This window comes from Sapajus apella, unplaced genomic scaffold (assembly GCF_009761245.1).
Source record: "Sapajus apella isolate SASKATOON/1434 unplaced genomic scaffold, GSC_monkey_1.0 scaffold166, whole genome shotgun sequence".
Classification (NCBI taxonomy): Eukaryota; Metazoa; Chordata; class Mammalia; order Primates; family Cebidae; genus Sapajus; species Sapajus apella.
The window spans coordinates 2,274,910-2,293,935 of record NW_022437106.1 but is presented as its reverse complement, the minus strand read 5'-3'; the positions used below and the strand labels follow the sequence as shown (position 1 = coordinate 2,293,935).

Below are 19,026 nucleotides of genomic sequence, written 5' to 3'. Positions count from 1 at the left end.
CCCAGGCTGTAGTGTAATGGCATGATCTCGGTTCACTGCAACCTCTGCCTCCTGAGTTCAAGTGATTCTCCCACCTCAATCTCCCAAGTAGCTGGGATTATAGGCACATGCCACTATGCCCGGCCTTTTTTTTTTTTTTTTGAGACTGAGTTTTGCTCTCGTTGCCCAGGCTGGAGTGCAGTGGCGCAATCTTGACTCATGGCAACCTCCAACTCCTGGGTTCAACTGATTCTCCTGCCTCAGCCTCCCAAGTGGCTGAGATTATAGGTGACTGCCACCTCACCCAACCAAACTACCTCACTGCAACCTTGGCCTCAGGGGTTCAAGCAATTCTCCAGCCTCAGCCTCCTGAATAGCCGGAATTACAGACATGTGCTACCACACCTGGCTAATTTTTATAGTTTTAGTATTGAAGGGGTTTCACCATGTTGGTCAGGCTGGTCTTGTACTCCTGACCTCGTGATCTGCCTGCCTCAGCCTCCCAAAGTGCTGGGATTACAGGCGTGAGCCACCTTGCCTGGCCTTTCTTTTTATATTTTCTTTTCTTTTTTTTTTTTTTTTTTCTTTTTCTTTGGGACAGAGTTTCGCTCTTGTTACCCAGGCTGGAGTGCAATGGCGCGATCTCGGCTCACCGCAACCTCCGCCTCCTGGGTTCAGGCAATTCTCCTGCCTCAGCCTCCTGAGTAGCTGGGATTACAGGCACGTGCCACCATGCCCAGCTAATTTTTTTGTAGAGACGGGGTTTCACCATGTTGACCAGGATGGTCTCGATCTCTTGACCTCGTGATCCACCCGCCTTGGCCTCCCAAAGTGCTGGGATTACAGGCTTGAGCCACCGCGCCCGGCCTCTCATATGTTTAAAGAAAAAAAAAACACACACACACCAGCTTTGGGTCTTTACCCTACTCTTAGAATAAAAATAAAAACAATCACTTATAAAGCACCTGCTTTATGCCAAGCACTTTCTGGGCCTATTTTGAATTCCCAATACAACACTGCAGGTAACAGTTATTCCCATCTTATAGATGTGGAAACTAGAGATCAGGGAATTAAGTCACAATTTGATAGCTGGTATGTAGTGACTCCAGGATGCAAGCTCAGGTGTCTCTGTGATGCACCACTTCTTTGGATTCTGCTACCTCTAGAATCTTGGCCAGTCCCTCCTATCTCATATAGCCCACCCTTTCCCGGTGCAGTATGATAGTTCAGACAGATTGCCCAACCCAGCTCCAACACTTTGCTATGACCCTGGGGAAGTTATCTGAGCTCCCCAAGTCTTAGTTTTGCCGTAAAGACAATGAAGATAAACTTCATAGCACTGATATAAAATGAAATCATCTACATAAAATGCTTGGCACATGGCCTGTTCATAGCAGAAGTGTACCACGTGTGTTACAGTGTTATAAGGAAATGAATGTAAAACTAGGAGTGGTGACATTGTGTTACTTCTCCGGATATTGCCAGAAACAGCATGCCTCTTCGTATTTTTCTTACTGTAGACAGTTTAAGGCCCCTGTGGCTGATGAGCATTTTTCAGAAGCCTTAGCTCGTCGGGTCCTTTGGCATTCCTGACCCCTTCTGATGTATTCCAGCTGCTCTGCACTGTTCCTCCTTGGTTACCTGACCCCCTTCCAACTTTGGACAAGTCATTCTAAAACTCCAAACTGATTTATTCAGGTGCCTCTCTTTCACCTCTCCAGATTATTTCTAATTTGTTAGAATCTGCCTTGGAAAGCCTGCCATCCCTCTCAAACCCCTTCTGCTCAGGGAGTCCTGGTAGTGGGATATCACGTATCTGTTATCTGGGAAATTCAGAACCAGCCTTCTTCGAGGGCACTGAACATAATGAACTTCCTCGGCCAGAAAAGATTCTAAAGGGACCTGCCACAGGGCTTTACAGATGCAGTTTTTCTTCTGTTTGGAATGGTCTCTGTCCACCACCATTCCCAGTCTGCCCTTTGCCTAGGGAATATCCAGTTGATCCTTCAAACTCCAAATAGATTTTACTTTCTCAGGGAATCCTTCCCCGATTCCCCAGCCCTATCAGAGTCTCCTATTATACATGCCCTTTGCCTCTTCTTGACTTCATTTATGAGATGATGTCTGTCTCCATTTTAGTCTGTGAGCTCCACTAGAGAGAGATTGTGTCTGTTTATTCATAACTAAATCCCCCCAGCCTGAACAGCAAGCCTGATACACAGGAGGTGTTACATAAATACCAATTAGTTAAACAAAGGGATGTTGCTTCTACTTTCCCAACCAGCTTTTCCTTACTAAGGAGGGTTAAATACAAAGCAGGTTCAGATAGCCTTTCGAGAGCAGTTATCAAAGCAAATCAATACTTTATCAGTCTTAGATGCTTTTAGTAAGACTGTAAAGAGGATCAACATTTTTGAAAGACAATTAGGCAATACATATTAAAATGCAAAGTGTATGCACTCTTTGACTAGCTTTCTTTCTTCCAGGAAACTAATTAAAATACATGAAAGGGCAGAGAGACAGGCAAAGACATTGTCTGCAGCACTGTTTTTAACAGAACAACCCAATTGTCCATACACAGGGCACTGACTGAATAAATTCTGGCTCATGCACATGGAATGCCACTTAATAGCTGTTTAAAAACAAGATAGGCCGGGCGAGGTGGCTCAAGCCTGTAATCCCAGCACTTTGGGAGGCCGAGGTGGGTGGATCACGAGGTCAAGAGATCGAGACCAACCTGGTCAACATGGTGAAACCCCGTCTCTACTAAAAATACAAAACATTAGCTGGGCATGGTGGCACGTGCCTGTAATCCCAGCTACTCAGGAGGCTGAGGCAGGAGAATTGCCTGAACCCAGGAGGCAGAGGTTGCGGTGAGCTGAGATTGGGCCATTGCACTCCAGCCTGGGTAACAAGAGCGAAACTATCTCAAAAAATAATAATAATAAAAATAAAAAATAAAAACAAGATAATGGTGATGGTTGCGCAACATTATGAACATAATTAATACTAGTGAATTCCACACTGAAAGTGGTTTAAATGTCAAATTTTATATGTTAGATTTGACCACAACTTTTTGTTAAAGAATAAGACAAGTCATCCTTTACTAGCAGGAAAACCTCCATGACAGATCAAATGAAAATAATAAGTAGCAAAACAGTATTAGAATATGAGCCCATTTCTCTTTTCTGAAACAGTCTCGCTCTGTCGCCGAGGCTGGAGTGCGGTGGTGCGATCTCAGCGCACTGCATCCTCTGCCTCCCGGGTTCATGCAATCACTAGTGCCTCAGCTTCCTGAGGAGCCGGGACCACAGGCAGCTGTCATCACGCCCCACTGATTTTTGTGTTTTCAGTAGAGATGGAGTTACACCATGTTCCATGTCGGACAGGCTGATCTTCAACTCCTGATTTCAGGTGATCTGCCTGCTTCAGCCTCCTAAAGTGCTGGGATTACAAGTGTGAGCCACTGTGCCAGTTAATTTTTTTTTTAGATGGAGTCTTGCTCTGTCGCCCAAGGAGTGCAATGGCGCGAACTCAGCACACTGCAACCTCTGCCTTCTGAGTTCAAGTGATTCTCCTGCCTCAGCCTCCTGAGTAGCTAGGATTACAGGTGTCTGCCACTACTCCTGGCTAAATTTTGTAGTTTTAGTAGAGACGAGTGTTTCACCATGTTAGCCAGGCTGGTCTCAAACTCCTAGCCTCAAGTGATCCGCTAGACTCAAGTTATCTGCCACCCTCAGCCTCCCAAAGTCCTAAGATCACATGACCACTTCAGTAGCTTTTTTTTAAGAATCTCACTCTGTTGCCTAAGCTGGAGTGCAGTTGCACAATCTCAGCTCACTGCAACCTCCACCTCCCAGGTTCATGCAGTTCTCCTGCCTCAGCCTCCCAAATAGCTGGAACTACAGGCGCCTGCCACCACAACCAGCTAATTTTTTTTCACATTTTTAGTAGAGATGGGGTTGACAAGAATGGTCTCGATCTCTTGAGCTCATGATTCACCCGCCTCGGCATCCTAAAGTGCTGGGATTACAGGCAAGAGCCACTGTGCCCGGCCAATTTTTGTATTTTTAGTAGAGCCAGGGTTTCACAATGTTGGCCAGGCTGGGCTCGAACTCCTGACCTCAGGTTATCCGCTTGCCTCGGCCTTCCAAAGCGTTAGGATTACAGGCATTAGCCACCGTGCCTGGCCTGTAACTTTTAAATGTTATATATGTTTCTTTTGTAATCAGAAAAAGAAAAAATAAACCAGGCAAATAGATGCAGAAAAGTACACTCCCTGAAGTGTAGAGTAGCATAAGTGTTTGGTGGCAATTTGACAATAATCAAAAGCGTTTTGGTTTTTTGAAATGTGCAAACCCTTTGTTTCAGCAAGTGTACTTACAGGAAGTTATCATTGTGAAGAAAAAGGAAAAAAATGTACCTTTATAATAGCAGGATCTGGTTACCACCACTTTAACCCAGAGATCAAATGTGGCACCACCGACAGCAGGATCACCCAGCACCGGCGCCTCCTGGTGACATGGCCTCACCTATGCAGAATTCTTGCCCAGAATGTTTAAACTGAATCTAAGCAAGCTTTGGAAACTTACCTCCAGAGTAAGTGAAATGCAGGGGAAAAAAAGAAAACAATCAATCAAACCCAGAAAGTGAACATTCTATGAGAAAACTGGCCTGGTCTCTTCAAAGAGTCAATGTCATGGGATAGAAAGGGCTGAGGCAGGAAGTGGGGGTGCTGCTGTAGATTAAGAGAGATAGACAGCTACTCAGGAGGCTGAGGCAGGAGAATTGCCTGAACCCAGTAGGCGGAGGTTGCAGTGAGCCGAGATCGCGCCATTGCACTCCAGCCTGGGTAACATGAGTGAAACTCTGTCTCAAAAAAAAAAAAAAAAAAAAAGAGAGAGAGATAGAAATGGAAAAACCAATGCAGTGTATAATGTTTTTTATTAGATCTTGATTTGGAAAAAGATAGCTGTCAAAGACATTTTGGAAGAAATTAAGAATGTAGTCTGGGTATTACTACTATCAGTATTATTAGGCTGGGCGCGGTGGCTCACACCTGTAATCTCAGCACTTTGGGAGGCTAAGGCAGGTAGATCACAAGGTCAGGAGATCGAGACCATCCTGGCCAACATGGTTAAACCCTGTCTCTACTAAAAATGCAAAAATTAGCCAGGCATGGTGGCGTGCACCTGCAGTTCCAGCTACTCGGGAAACTGAGGCTGGAAAACTGTTTGAACTCTTGGAAGGCAGAGGTTGCAGTGAGCCAAGATTGCACTCTAGGCTGGGTGACAGAGCGAGACACCATCTCCAAAAAAAAAAAGGGGATTATTATTTATTTGACCAGCGCAGGGCTCACACCTATAATCCCCAGCACTTTGGGAGGCCGAGGTGAAAGGATGGCTTGAGCCCAGGAGTTTGAGACCAGCCCAGACAACACAGTGAGAACCTGTCTCCACAAAAAATAAACAAAATTGGCTGAGCATGCTGGCACATACCTGTAGTCCCAGCCTGAGAGGCTGAGGTGGGAGGATAGCTTTAGCCTAGAAGGTCAGAGCTGCAATGGGCTGTGATGGTGTATACCACTGCACTCCCACCTGGGCCACAGAGCAGGCCTTATCTCAAAAAAAGGGGGAGGAAGAAGAACTGGATTATTCCGTCTGTATCAAAATTACCTGGGAGGTTTTATAAAAACTCAGCTTCTAGGACCTATCACTCCCAGAGCTCTGAACCAGATCAACTGCAGTAGGGCCTAGGCATCCATAACAGATTACCAGGTTACTCTGAAATAGCCATGTCTGGTAACCACTGGTCCTGATATTCTCCAAAGTTCCTTCCAGCTCACATTCTATAAATATTCCTTCCCAGCAAGCAGACTCTCCAATAAACCCCTTTAATCCCCAAAGGCCTGGAGGAAAATGCACCAATGTCAGAATGGATTTATGTGTATCAAGGAAGAACCTCCCACAACCCAGGCCCTTCTGGCTTAGCCACAGCCTTCATCTTCATGTACACGCAAGTAAGCAACAAGCTACACGTGTGCACATGTGAAATGCAACCCAGTGTGGTGCCCCAGGACGCACATGAGACTCAGAACAGCACTCAATTGCAATTAGGCCCCTGGCTGGTCACCCAGCTTACTCTTTCTTCTATAAAACAGGGAGAATGATGATCCCTCTCGTCTTACCTCACTTAACGAAGAATTCATTTAACAATGAATACCTTCCTAGGGGCCACACAGTTACCACAAGGCTTCCAAACTTTTCCAGGTTAAGGCACATGAACACCACAAGCAGTAAGCAGACTAGCCTGCTGCCAGGAGGCAATGGGCAGGCTCAGCACGACACCCTGCTAGGGTGGGGTGGGGCCAGGGCTCATTATCTTGGCACACTCATGTCGAATCTGCTATAGCACACCTGAGGGATGCTTAGTTGTACCATACTGGACACTGGGAACACCACCATGGGGTCTCTACGCTCAAGATTACCATCTGCTAGGATAAGAAAAGACACCAAAACAAAAATTGTTGTAGTGTTATAGTTGCTATTTTATACATTAGGTGCAAGATTCAGTGAAGCCACAGAAAGATGAGCAATTAAAGTGCAAAAGAGGCCAAGATTTTATCCAGGCTCAAACTGGATCAAGTTTGAGTTCAAGTTCAAAAATACTGGCTAGAGATGCAAAAGCCTAACAGAGAGAAGGAGCAACTTGCTTCAAATTATAATGGGCATTTGTGGAGAGGCTTCAGGGAAGTATGAAGTCATTCAAAGCCCATTAAATCCTCATCAGGCCACCTCAGAGAAGGGCCTAGAAAAATCCAAATATCGGCCACAGGATGTTCTCAGCCAAAAGGAACCTTAGAGTGAGTGCTTCCAAATTTTGACTGTTATGTATACACATAAAATATGTTTGATATTTTGATCCAGCCGAGATTCTGTCTCTACAAAAACAAAACAGGCTGGGTGCAATGGCTCATGCCTGTAATCCCAGCACTTTGAGAGGCCAAAGCAGGCAGATCACTTGAGGCCAGGAGCTCAAGACCAGCCTAGCAAACATGGTGAAACCCTGTCTCTACTAGAAATACAAAAATTAGCTGGGCATGGTGGCACATGCCTGTAATCACAGCTCCTCAGGAGGCTGAGGGAGGAGAATCACTTGAACTCAGGAGGCAGAGACTGCAGTGAGCTGAGATTGTGCCACGGCACTCCAGCCTCGGCAACAGAGTGAGACTCCATCTCAAAAACAAAACGCCGGGTGCGGTGGCTCACACATGTAATACCAGCACTTTGGGAGGCCAAGGCGGGCAGATCACCTGAGGTCGTGAGTTCAAGACCAACTTGGCCAACACGGTGAAACTCCATCTCTACTGAAAATACAAAAATTAGCTGGGCATAGTGACACGTGCTTATAATCCCAGCTACTTGGGAAGTTGAGGCAGGAGAAACACTTGATCGCCTGAACCCAGGAGGTATAGGTTGCAGTGAGCCAAGACTGCACCACTGCACTCCAGCCTGGGTGACAACGCAAGACTCCGTCTCAAAAAAAAAAAAACACACACACACAACAAAAAACAAATAGTGTATGATTCCACTTACATGAGATACTCAGTAGGTAAATTCATAGAGACAGAAAGCAGAATGGTGGTTGCCAGGGGCTGGGTGGAGAGAAAGGGGAGTTAGTGTAGAATGGGTCGTTTCAGCTATTCAAGATGAAAAAGTTCTGGAGATGGATAGTGGTGCTGGCGGCATAACAACGGGAATGTACTTAATGGCATTTAACTGTGCACTCGCAAATGGGTAAGATAGTAAACTTTATGTTCTACGTGTTTTAAGCAAGGAAGCCAGTATGGCTAGAGCAGATAAACAGGGAAAACAGTAAGAGGGAGATCAAGAGGGAGCAGGGAGTCAGACTATATAGGACCTTGCAGAAAATACGGTTAAGATTCTGCCGACTACGACTGGGATGGACAATGCTGAAGAGGAATTACATAATCTGACTTCACTTTTTACAAGGACCTGGGGCTGCTCTCAATAGAACAGAGGGAAGCAGAGAGACCAGGTAGGAGGCCAACACAACAGCTCAGTGAAAGATGCTGGCAACTAAGATCACAGAAGTACTGGTGGAGGTGGTGAGAAGGGGCTGGAGTCTGGATATATTTTGAAGGTAATAACAGTATAAGGGGTGTGAGAGAAGTCAAGAATATCGCTTAGGTTTTGGACCTAAGTAGCTGGAAGAATGAGTTGCTGTAAACTGAAATGGGGAAGGCAACAGGAAGAGAAGGCATGCAGGGTAAGATCAGGAGTTTGGTTCTGGACATTAGACTGATACCCAAATAGAGAGGCCAAATAGGCAGGTGGATTCTCACCTTAGATAAGCGGCCCTCTAGAGCTGTTAATTAGATGATTCATCTAGAAGTACAGATTATCACAACCCAAGATGACCTCAGACCATCAAGAATTTTTTCTTCATTTGACAGATGAGGATATGAATGCTAAGGTCACATACCTAGTTAACAGTAGTTAGAGGCAGAATTCAAGCCCTCCAATCTGTAAGTCAATGCTTCCCCCGCCCCGCATACTACCTCCCCAATTTAACAAGTTCCTGATTCATTAAATATTTCTCCAGTCCCAGACGATGCGTGTGGTGCTGGATTTTAGGTGAGAAAACATGTCAAGTAATCACTAAAGGGACTGTGTAAGTGACCAGGTGAGAGAAGTGCTATGAGAGAAAAGTTAAGCTGCTGTGACAGCATAAAGCTGGCCAGCCGAATCTAGAATTGGGGAAGGGCTTCTCCAAGAAAATTATGTTTGATCTGTGGCTAAACAAATGGGCTTTAGGGGAAGGAGTCCAGCGAATTGGGCACAGAGAGAACAGCACATGCAAGGTTCTCATGGCAAGATGGCATTTGCAATTGAAAGAAAAGAAAACCAGCCAGGCACAGTGGCTTATGCCTATAATCATAGTACTTTGGGAGGTTGAGGTGGGTAGATCACCTGAGGAGAGGAGTTTGAGACCAGCCTGGCCAACATGGTAAAACCCCATCTCTACTAAAAATGCAAAAATTAGCTGGGCGTGGTGGTGCATGCCTGTAATCCCAGCTACCCGGGAGGCTGAAGCAGGAGAATCCCTGGAACCCGGGAGGCGGAGGCTGCAGCGAGCTGAGATCGCACCACTGCACTCCAGCCTGGGCAACAGAGTGAGACTCTGTTTTGAAAAAAAAAAGAAAAGAAAAGAAAACCAGCTTGACTGTAGCAAAGTGCAGAAGAAATGGCAGAAAGTAAGACTGAAGAGACAAAAAGGAACCAGGTATCATGAGGAACACTGAAGGTGTAGAAAAGCTACACAATGGTGCCCTAACAACTTTGAGCCATGATGTATCTGAGCCTTGGCAGAATACCTTGATCCTCCTGGAGCCTGAAACGACAGGAGGCCTCTAAGGAGTTGCTCTGAGCCACCTCCCACCTGCCTTCCTATCTCCCCAGGGTGGCTGTCAGGAGACAGTTTCTCCTGCCTCCAAGTTCTGATAGGGTGAGGTGCTTTCTGTCCCCGCCCTTCACACTAGAGCTGCGGAAGGGAGACTTCTTGGCTGCAGTCTGGACGTGGCTCTCGGCAACAGGGCACTCCATACCTTGTGGCGCAGTTATCAGCTTCTTTTGTTTTGGTGTTATCCTTTTTGGTATTCCAGAAGAGGACCAGGGAGCTGGTCCTTGTGGCTTATTCTCCTTTTTGCTGTCTATATAAGTAACAAACCGTCTGATAGTGAAAGTGGCTCATTGTATCTGGTAAAGTCAGGTCTTGGCCCTGTCTTGTAAGTGCATAGGAGCTTAACAGTAGGACATGTTAAATGTTTCACCTGATCCTAAAAGCAATGGGAAGCCACTGAAGGTTTAATCAGGGTCATGACAGGATCACATATGCACTAAAATAAAAATCCACTGGGTGCAGTGGCTCACGCCTGTAATCCCAGCACTTTGGGAGGCCAAGGTGGGTGGGTCACCTCAGGTCAAAAGTTCGAGACCAGCCATGACCAATGTGGTGAAAGCCCATCTCTACTAAAAATACAAAATAGCCGGGCGCGGTGGCTCAAGCCTGTAATCCCAGCACTTTGGGAGGCCGAGGCGGGTGGATCACGAGGTCAAGAGATCGAGACCATCCTGGTCAACACGGTGAAACCCCGTCTCTACCAAAAATACAAAAAATTAGCTGGGCATGGTGGCGCGTGCCTGTAATCCCAGCTACTCAGGAGGCTGAGACAGGAGAATTGCCTGAACCCAGGAGACGGAGGTTGCAGTGAGCCGAGATTGCACCACTGCACTCCAGCCTGGGTAACAAGAGCGAAACTCCATCCCAAAAAAAAAAAAAACAAAATTAGCTGGGCGTGGTGGCACATGCCTGTAACCTCAGCTACTCGGGAGGCTGAGGCAGGAGAATCGCTTGAACTTGGGAGGCGGAGGTTGCAGTGAGCTGAGATCATGTCATTGCACTCCAGCCTGGGCAACAAGAGGGAAACTCCGTCTCAAAAAATAAACAAACAAATAAATAAATAAATAATGAAATCACCACAGGACTTTGGGAGGCAGAGGCGAGAGGATCGCTTGAGGCCAGGAGTTTGAGACCAGCCTGGGCAACAAAGGGAGAACCTATCTCATAAAAAATCAAAATAAATAAATAAATATCACCATGGTTGCTCTCTAGAGAATGCATCTGAGATGGGCGAAGCTATTAGAAGAGACTGATGGTTACCTATCTTGTAACCTCTTTCCTAGCAGCACATTTGTTCTCTATTATGTGCTAAGCAAAAGGACTCAGATACCAAGAGGAGTGAGACGGTCCCTACACTAATACACCTCAGTCAGGCCAAGATCAGGAAGTAAATGCAAAATATCACTGTAACCTTTGAAAGAAGGACACACACGAGGGGCAGGAGTGGAGCACAGGGAATGAGGAGCTCTGCCTGGGATGTCTCCACAAGGCTTCACAGAGAGGGCAACACCTGGTGGCAGAGGGCAACCAGGCGTTTGCAGGGCAGGTGAAGAGAACACACAGCATGCACAAAGAGACTCTCCAAGTGAAGTGTGCAGAAGCTGCCAATCACTCAAAATGCTGGGATGTAAAAGACAAAGCAGGAAGCCAGGAGCGGTGGCTCACACCTGTAATCCCAAGACTTTGGGAGGCCGAGGCGGGTGGATCACCTGAGGTCAGGAGTTCAAGACCAGCCTGACCAACATGGAGAAACCCCATCTCTACTAATAACACAAAAAATAGCAGGGTATGGTGGTGCATGCCTATAATCCCAGCTATTATGGGGGACTGAGGCAGAAGAATCTGCTTGAACCTGGAAGGTGGAGGTTGCAGTGAGCCAACATCGTGTCACTGCACTCCAGCCTGGGCAAAAGAATGGGACTTTGTCTCAAAAAAAAAAAAAAAAAAAAAGCCGGGCCTGGTGGCACATGCCTGTAATCCCAGCTACTCAGGAGGCTGAGGCAGAACTGCTTGAACCCAGGAGGCGGAGGTTGCAGTGAGTCAAGATCGGGCTGTTGCACTCCACCCTGGGCAACAAGAGGGAAACTGTCTCAAAAAAAAAGTCAAAGCAGGAAATGGTGGAAGGTCAGGTTGGAAACTCAGCCAGGCAGGGGAGGGTACAGCTCGCCGTCCTAAAAGCCTGAACTATGACCTGGGGTTTACCAGGGGCAATATGGCAAGGTAAAGATAACTTAACCCTCACTCCAAAGCCCAGCTTGTCACTTACTACCTACATGACAAGCATGTTCACCCCAATTTCCTCATTTGGAAAAAAAGAATAGCATCTGAAGTATTAGGCGAGGAATAAAATGACATGTATGTTATTCTGAGTTACTGTGAGGCATGAAATAACATGAATGGATTCCCAAAGAATAACAAGCATGTAATTATGCAATATGTAAAATACTAAAAGTAATCCTAGCACTTTGAGAGGCTGAGGCAGGAGTTCAAGACCAGCCTGGGCAATATAGTGAGACCTAGTCTCTATTAAAAAAAAAAATTACCAGGATTTTTTCCTTCGTTATATAAAGCAAGATATTTCACAGAGAAAATATAGAAAAGACATAAAACACACAATTTTACAGACTTCCTGAAGCCCATCCAGTGACCTCTACCACCAGACTCCCTGGCCTGGTGCAGAGTATCCTGTGGGTGCCTAATACTCAGTGACTCCAAGGGAGGCAGCAAACACTAGCCTCTGCTGCATCTCTCTCTCCCCTCAATCCCTGCTACCATGGAATCCTCTGTACCCACACTGCAGGTATCAGGTCTGACATTTCTGAGCAAATACAACCATGATAATACTAACCCTTATTAGTAATATTTGATGATTTTTGTTTCCCAAGATGGAGTCTCACTCTGTCACCCAGGTTGGAGTGCAGTGGCAAGATGTCAGCTCACTGTAACCTCTGACTCCTGGGTTCAAGCAATTCTCCTGCCTCAGTCTCCCGAGGGGCTGGGATTACAGGTGCCTTCTACCACGCCTGGCTATTTTTTGTGTTTTTAGTAGAGATGGGATTTCACCATGTTGGCCAGGCTAGTCTCGAACTCCTGACCTCGTGATCCACCTGCCTCAGCCTCCCAAAGTGCTGGGATTACAGGCATGAGCCACCACATCCAGCCAATAGTTTTGTTTTTAATATAATTTTTTATTTTGATCAAAGTAACATTTTTATGCACTATTAAAATTTAAAAACTATCATCATACAGGAAACCAGGAATCAAGTCCCAACCCCCCATTTCCCTGCCCCAAAGAAAACAAACTTCAACACTTGGTGTGCTTATCACAAATTCATTCTCAAATTCTCCATCGGCTACAACGCTCAATATTATGAATGCATAGGAGATGCATCAGCCCTGTCATCTCCTGGAGCCTCTGTCTCTTTCCCCATAAGGTCTAATACCTCTCTGGAACTCACATCTGTTAGTATCTCTAGAATATCCTGTCCTTTTCCTTAGTTTGATTCTGGTTTCCTGAATCCAATGGCTTTTTCTTAGGTTAACTCTGGTTTTGAGAGAACACATCCTCAAGTACCAGCCATACTCCCACCTCAGTCTCCAAAAGTGCTGGGATTAGAGGCGTAAACCACCATGTCCAGCCCAGTATTTAAAGAAGGATGATGCTTTGGGCATATTTTTCATTTTTGCTTTTTATTTTTATTTATTAATTTTTTTTTAGATGGAGTGTTGCTCTTCTTGCCCAGGCTGGCATGGAGTAAAATGATTTCAGCTCACTGCAACCTCTGCCTCCCAGGTTGAAGTGATTCTCCTGCCTCAGCCTCCCGAGTAGCTGGGATTACAGGTATGCGCCACCATGCCCAGGTAATTTTTTATTTTTGGTAGAGATGGAGTTTCTCCATGTTGGTCAGGCTGGTCTCGAACTCCCAACCTCACGTGATCCAACCATCTTGGCCTCCCAAAGTGCTGGGATTACAGGTGTGAGCCACTGTGCCGGCCTGTATTTTTTATTTTTTGAGACGGAGTTTCGCTCTTGTTGCCCAGGCTGGAGTACAATGGCAAGATCTCGGCTTACCGCAACCTCCGCCTCCCAGGTTCAAGCGATTCTCCTACCTCAGCCTCCCAAGTAGCTGGGATTATAGGCAAGCACCACCACACCCGGCAATTTTGTATTTTTAGTAGACAGGGTTTCTCCATGTTGGTCAGGGTGGCCTCAAACTCCTGACCTCTGGTGATCCACCCACCTCGGCCTCCCAAAGTGTTGGGATTACAGGTGTGAGCCTCCATGCCCAGCAATTTTTTTGTTTTTTGAGACAGAGTCTCGCTCTGTCGCCTATGCTGGAGTGCAGTGGCATGATCTCAGCTCACTGCAACCTCCGCTTCCCAGGTTCAAGTGATTCTCCTGCCTCTGCCTCCTTAATAGCTGAGATTATAGGTGCATGCCACCATGCCCAGCTAATTTTTGTATTTTTAGTAGAATTTTGTCATGTGGGCCAGGCCTCAAATGACCCACCAGCCTCTGCCTCCCAAAGTGCTGGGATTACAGGCATGAGCCACTGCACCCGGCCCAGCCATATTTTTAAAAATAACTTTGCCAAGTTCTGTTTTTATTTCCTGATTCCAAAAGTAAAACATACTTAATGCTCAGTTCAACCTCAGGGCCACAGGGACATTCCTGAGATCACCCGTAAGGCCATCCAACACAGTTTTCCCAAAACTGGGAAATGGGAAAACATTTTCCCATACTTGGACCCTACGTCTCAGGCCTTGTTAAATACTCACTGGTAAATTCCAGGCCCTCATCTAGAAGAAATACTTTCATTGCCCCCTCCCCATCCATTTTCCCCTACTTTCTGGGGAACAAAGGGGCTAAGGGCAGGACTGAAGTGGCCTCGAGGCAGAAAATCTCCGCTCAGCAACTCCCATAAGCCCCCTGGTTCGACATGACTAGGTCAGGAAGCTCAGGCTCTTCCAGGAAGCCTATTCCACTACTGGTCAGTTCTAAGATTTTAAACTAATGCTTCTTAAATCAAATGGAAATGTGCCCTCATTACGTCATTCCAGCTTTGGAGATCTGGGCTCAAATCCCAGCTCTACCCCTTACAAACTGTATAACCTTCTGTGGTTTTATTTAACCCCTCTAAACATCAATTTTTCCCATCTGTAAAAATGGGAGTAACGCCTTCACAGGCTGCAGTGAGGATGAAAGGAGAGAATCTAGACTAGTGCCTGACTCATGATAGGCCTAACTTCCCAGTCCTATCCTTTGGAACCAGATCAAATGAGGCTAGTCAATCTCCCACAGTCAGCCCTTCAAATCGCTGAAAACCACAATTATATCTTCTCCATCCTAAGCATCCCTATAGTACTTCCTCAGCCACAAAACAACTTCCAAATTTTTTTTTTTTTTTTTTTTTTTTTTTGAGACGGAGTTTCACTCTTGTTACCCAGGCTGGAGTGCAATGGCGCGATCTCGGCTCACCGCAACCTCCGCCTCCTGGGTTCAGGCAATGCTCCTGCCTCAACCTCCTCAATAGCTGGGATTACAGGCAAGCGCCACCATGCCCAGCTAATGTTTTTTGTATTTTTAGTAGAGACGGGGTTTCACCATGTTGACCAGGATGGTCTCGATCTCTTGACCTCGTGATCCACCCGCCTCGGCCTCCCAAAGTGCTGGGATTACGGGCTTGAGCCACCGCGCCCAGCCACAACTTCCAAATTTTACACCTAAGTGGGAGTCTCCCATCAGGGTGACCAGTAGCCAGATGCCCACAGATACGTTTTGGAGTAAATATCAGCTGCCACACAGCTCTGCACCAGTGACTCTTGTGAACCTTGCTGTACAAAGCTCTGCCTCCCGAACTGCCTGAAGCTGCAGAGGCTCAGAGGCAGGAAGGGGCCTGCCTAAGGTCAAACAGCTGGGAACTTGCAAAGGCCGTGACTTTCTCCCTGTGCCAATGACAATGTCTCCCAACCTCTGCTTCAAGCCCAGCAGCCAAGTGGGCTGAGTCCTCCACAGGGGTTCTCAGTCCCAACTCCTGACTCTGAGTGCCTTTGTTGGAGTCTAGCTGGATGGACCACAAATCTCCAGGGCTTCAAGGGAGGCTCTGCTGATCCTACATTTACCAACACAGAACAGTGGGCAAACGCTGACAGAAGGGGCATCCCCACAGCAGACCCCCCACGGGAGCGCCAGGCACCACACAGCTAGGCAAGACAAAGGACACTGCTGGCAAGATGGCAGCAGCTCCCTTGAATCACCCTAACAATTGAGCCAAGTGGAACCTCTACAGGTCTCTCTGTCCCATGTTTAGATGAGAAGACAGAGACTTGGACCAGATGGGAAAGTAAAGTCCACTAAAATATAAGCTCCATGAGGACAAAAAATGGTCTATTCTGGTCACAATATATTCAGAATGTAGGAAAATGTCCAACATAGAAGTTCGAGAAAGACTTAGTGATGAAATGGATGAAGGCAGAGCCATGACGCGAACACCAGCCTTCTGCATTGTGTTTTCAAACTCGAGTGGAATGACTCCAGCAGAGGCTGTGGTGAGCAAAGGCACAGGTTCACAGAGCCGAGGCAGACCGAAAAAGGGCCCGCCCCATGGCACATCACATGCATACCCACTCAGAACTCGCCACAACCCCACTCGGCCAAGGTCAGACATGCTGCCCCCTCTTCCTATAAAGGATAGAGGTCTTCCCTTGGGACCACTTGTATCCAGAGAACACTACAAACCAAACGGACTGACAATCTCAGGCAAGCTGCTGTCCACCTTGTCAAGTATGGCGCACACAGCACTGCCTGTTGGGGAGCCCCAGCACACAGAGCAATCCACAGAGCTCAGGGTGCTGAGCCATCGAAACAGGCCAGGCTCCAGGAGAGGCCGGGTCTCTTAAGGCAGTTGCTTTAACAAGTGACAGAGAAGTCATCAGGCACCTGTCAGAGTGCCACCATGGAAACACTCCAAGATGAGTGCCCAGTCACAGAAATGGCATCTACTCTAGGGCTGGAGGGATCTGACTTGGAATCTCAGCTTCCCTATCTGTAGTACCTAAGATTATTTACCTCTCTGAGCCTTAATTTCCTCTTCTGTAATACGGGGGGGTAAAAGAGCAGAGATTTTGACCAAATGTAATGGCTCAAGCCTGTAATCCCAGCACTTTAGGAAGCCAAGTCAGGTAGATCATCACCACTCCTGAGCCAAGGGGTTCAAGACCAGCTTAGGCAACAAAGCGAGACCCCGTCAGTACAAAAGCATACAAAAATTAGCCAGGCATGGTGGCATATGTCTACAATCTGAGCTACTCAGGAGGCTGAGGCAGGAGGACTGCTTGAGCCCAGGAGTTTGAGACTGCTGTGAGCCAAGATGGAGTCACTGTACTGTAACCTAGGTGACAGAGCCAGACTCCATCTGGGGGGTGGGCGGGGGAAGCAGAGATTTTGTGAAGATCAGAAAGAAAGACTTGTAAATACAGAGGAAAAACGTCTAGAATGATAAACACAAAATTCCCCCGGGGGACTGGGATGGAGAGACGAGAGCTTTTATGAATATACTGCACTCTGTAACAAAAAAATATACGAAAGGCATACAGCTCTGTAGCTGTATTTCTGGCAGGCATTCAATAAATGTAAGCCGCTATTACTTAGTTCTCCTGGGAGAATGAGATGCTGCTACTAAAACATGGCCTGCCTGTGTACGGGGGAGAGGATTATAGGTGGGTGTTTTTCCACTATGCCCCGTACTTCTCCCTCCCCAGCCATCAAAGACCAGAGCCCCAGATCAGGTCCCAAGCACCAGGACAGCACATCTCGGAACTAAAATGGAACTGAAAAGGTCTCATCTATCCACTCCTTCTGCATTTGAATGCCTAACACACTCACCCAACCTAGCCAGGCTGTCTCCAGCGGTGAGGAACTCACTATATCATAAGGCAGCCCATTTCATAGAAGGATGACTTCAGGCTCATGTCTCTTAGCAACTAACTGCCTAGCCCTTCCTGGCAGAGAGTTCAGGTGAACTCTAAGTGGGCAACACAGGAATGCACGTCAGTCCACACCCTCCTAAGGGGAACCATCTTCCCACACCTCCACTGCAGGGCTTCTAACAATCTTCTCCCACTCATGGAGGTGACGCCTGGCTCCTCTCCTAAGAAACCAAAGCTAAACAATTCCCTCCTGCCAGAAGGCAGTCAGCTAGCTTGGTTGCTATGCAACTGGAGGGAACAAAAGTGATGCAGTCCTTTTCAGAGGCTTGGAGCCTCTGAAAGAGAGCAAGGAGCCATGTTCTCTCCAAGTCAAAGCCTCTAAATGGGTATCGAAGGCAGCAGAGGGTTCCTTTAAGGAACAGGCTGATGACAGATGCGCTCATCTAACTAATTCTCTTTTGCTGCCCACATCAGTCATACATTGTGAACTGCATACAAATCCCAAGCCCTGCTCTGGCCCCACGGGCAGCAGCTCTGCACCTACACACTTGAGACGGGCATCCTCTGCAAGCTCAACAGGCAGCCTGTGAGGCTGAGCTGAAGCTCAGTCAAGGAATAAAGCTGCCTCTGTGCAACCCACCCCTCTAGCATCTCCCTGTCAGCCTCGCTGGTATTTAGGGCAGGACACAATCACAGCCACAAAGACATATACCCAAAAGGGCACAGAGCCAACTGAACTGTGTACCCTATATCCAGCCCACTCCACAGTGATCAGTTTCTACTCTCTGGGGAAACAGTCTGGCTGACTGGTAAAAAGCCTGGGTTCTGCGGTCAAATCTGCACTCACGTGCTAGCTGTGGCCTCAGATGAGCTATTTAACCCCTCTGGGACTCAGTTTCATCACTGTGAAACAGGCTACTCATACCTACTTCTCAGGGTTGTTGTGAAGGACAAATGAGGCAATATTTGTAAAACAAGACCTAGTTCTGTGACTGGCGCAGAGGGCCTGATTGCTCAACAGATGGTGGGTAATGCGGTTCTCCGCTCCTCCAGGCCTGGATGGGCCTCTGTTATCAACCACAGCAGTGGGTGAACCAACATACCACCACTACATGCACGTTCCAGGATGGGTGGCTGAGGCTGTATTTAGCCCCACCCAGCAAATCCCCCCACCTACTTCATGCTTCAGCGCCATGTATTACAGTCATTTAAACGACTTCTCCCTCACCACCTTCAAAGCTCTTCCACAGGCAGGGCTCTTGTCTTAGATCAGCTCTGTGAACATACTCATGACACAGCGAGTACTTATAAATGCCACAACTGGCAGGGGCACAGTAGCTCACACCTGTAATCCCAGCACTTTGGGAGGCTGAGGCACGTGGATCGCCTGAGGTCAGGAGTTCGAGACCGGCCTGACCAACGTGGAGAAACCCCATCTCTAATAAAAATAAAAAATTAGCCAGACATGGTGGCACATGCCTGTAATCCCAGCTACTCAGGAGGCTGAGGCAGGAGACTCGCTTGAACCCAGGAGGCGGAAGTTGCTGTGAGCCGAGATCACGCCATTGTACTCCAGCCTGGGCAACATGAGTGAAACTCTGTATTTTCATTTTTGTTGCCCAGGCTGGAGTGCAA

At 47.2% G+C, this 19,026-nt stretch overlaps 1 protein-coding gene across 1 annotated transcript in view; it reads right to left on the bottom strand.

Moving 5' to 3' along the window:
• The window catches only part of ACO2 (aconitase 2), a 54,541-nt gene that overhangs the window by 27,716 nt on the left and 7,799 nt on the right, over positions 1 to 19,026 (bottom strand). The gene's annotated exons all lie outside the window — the stretch shown is intronic.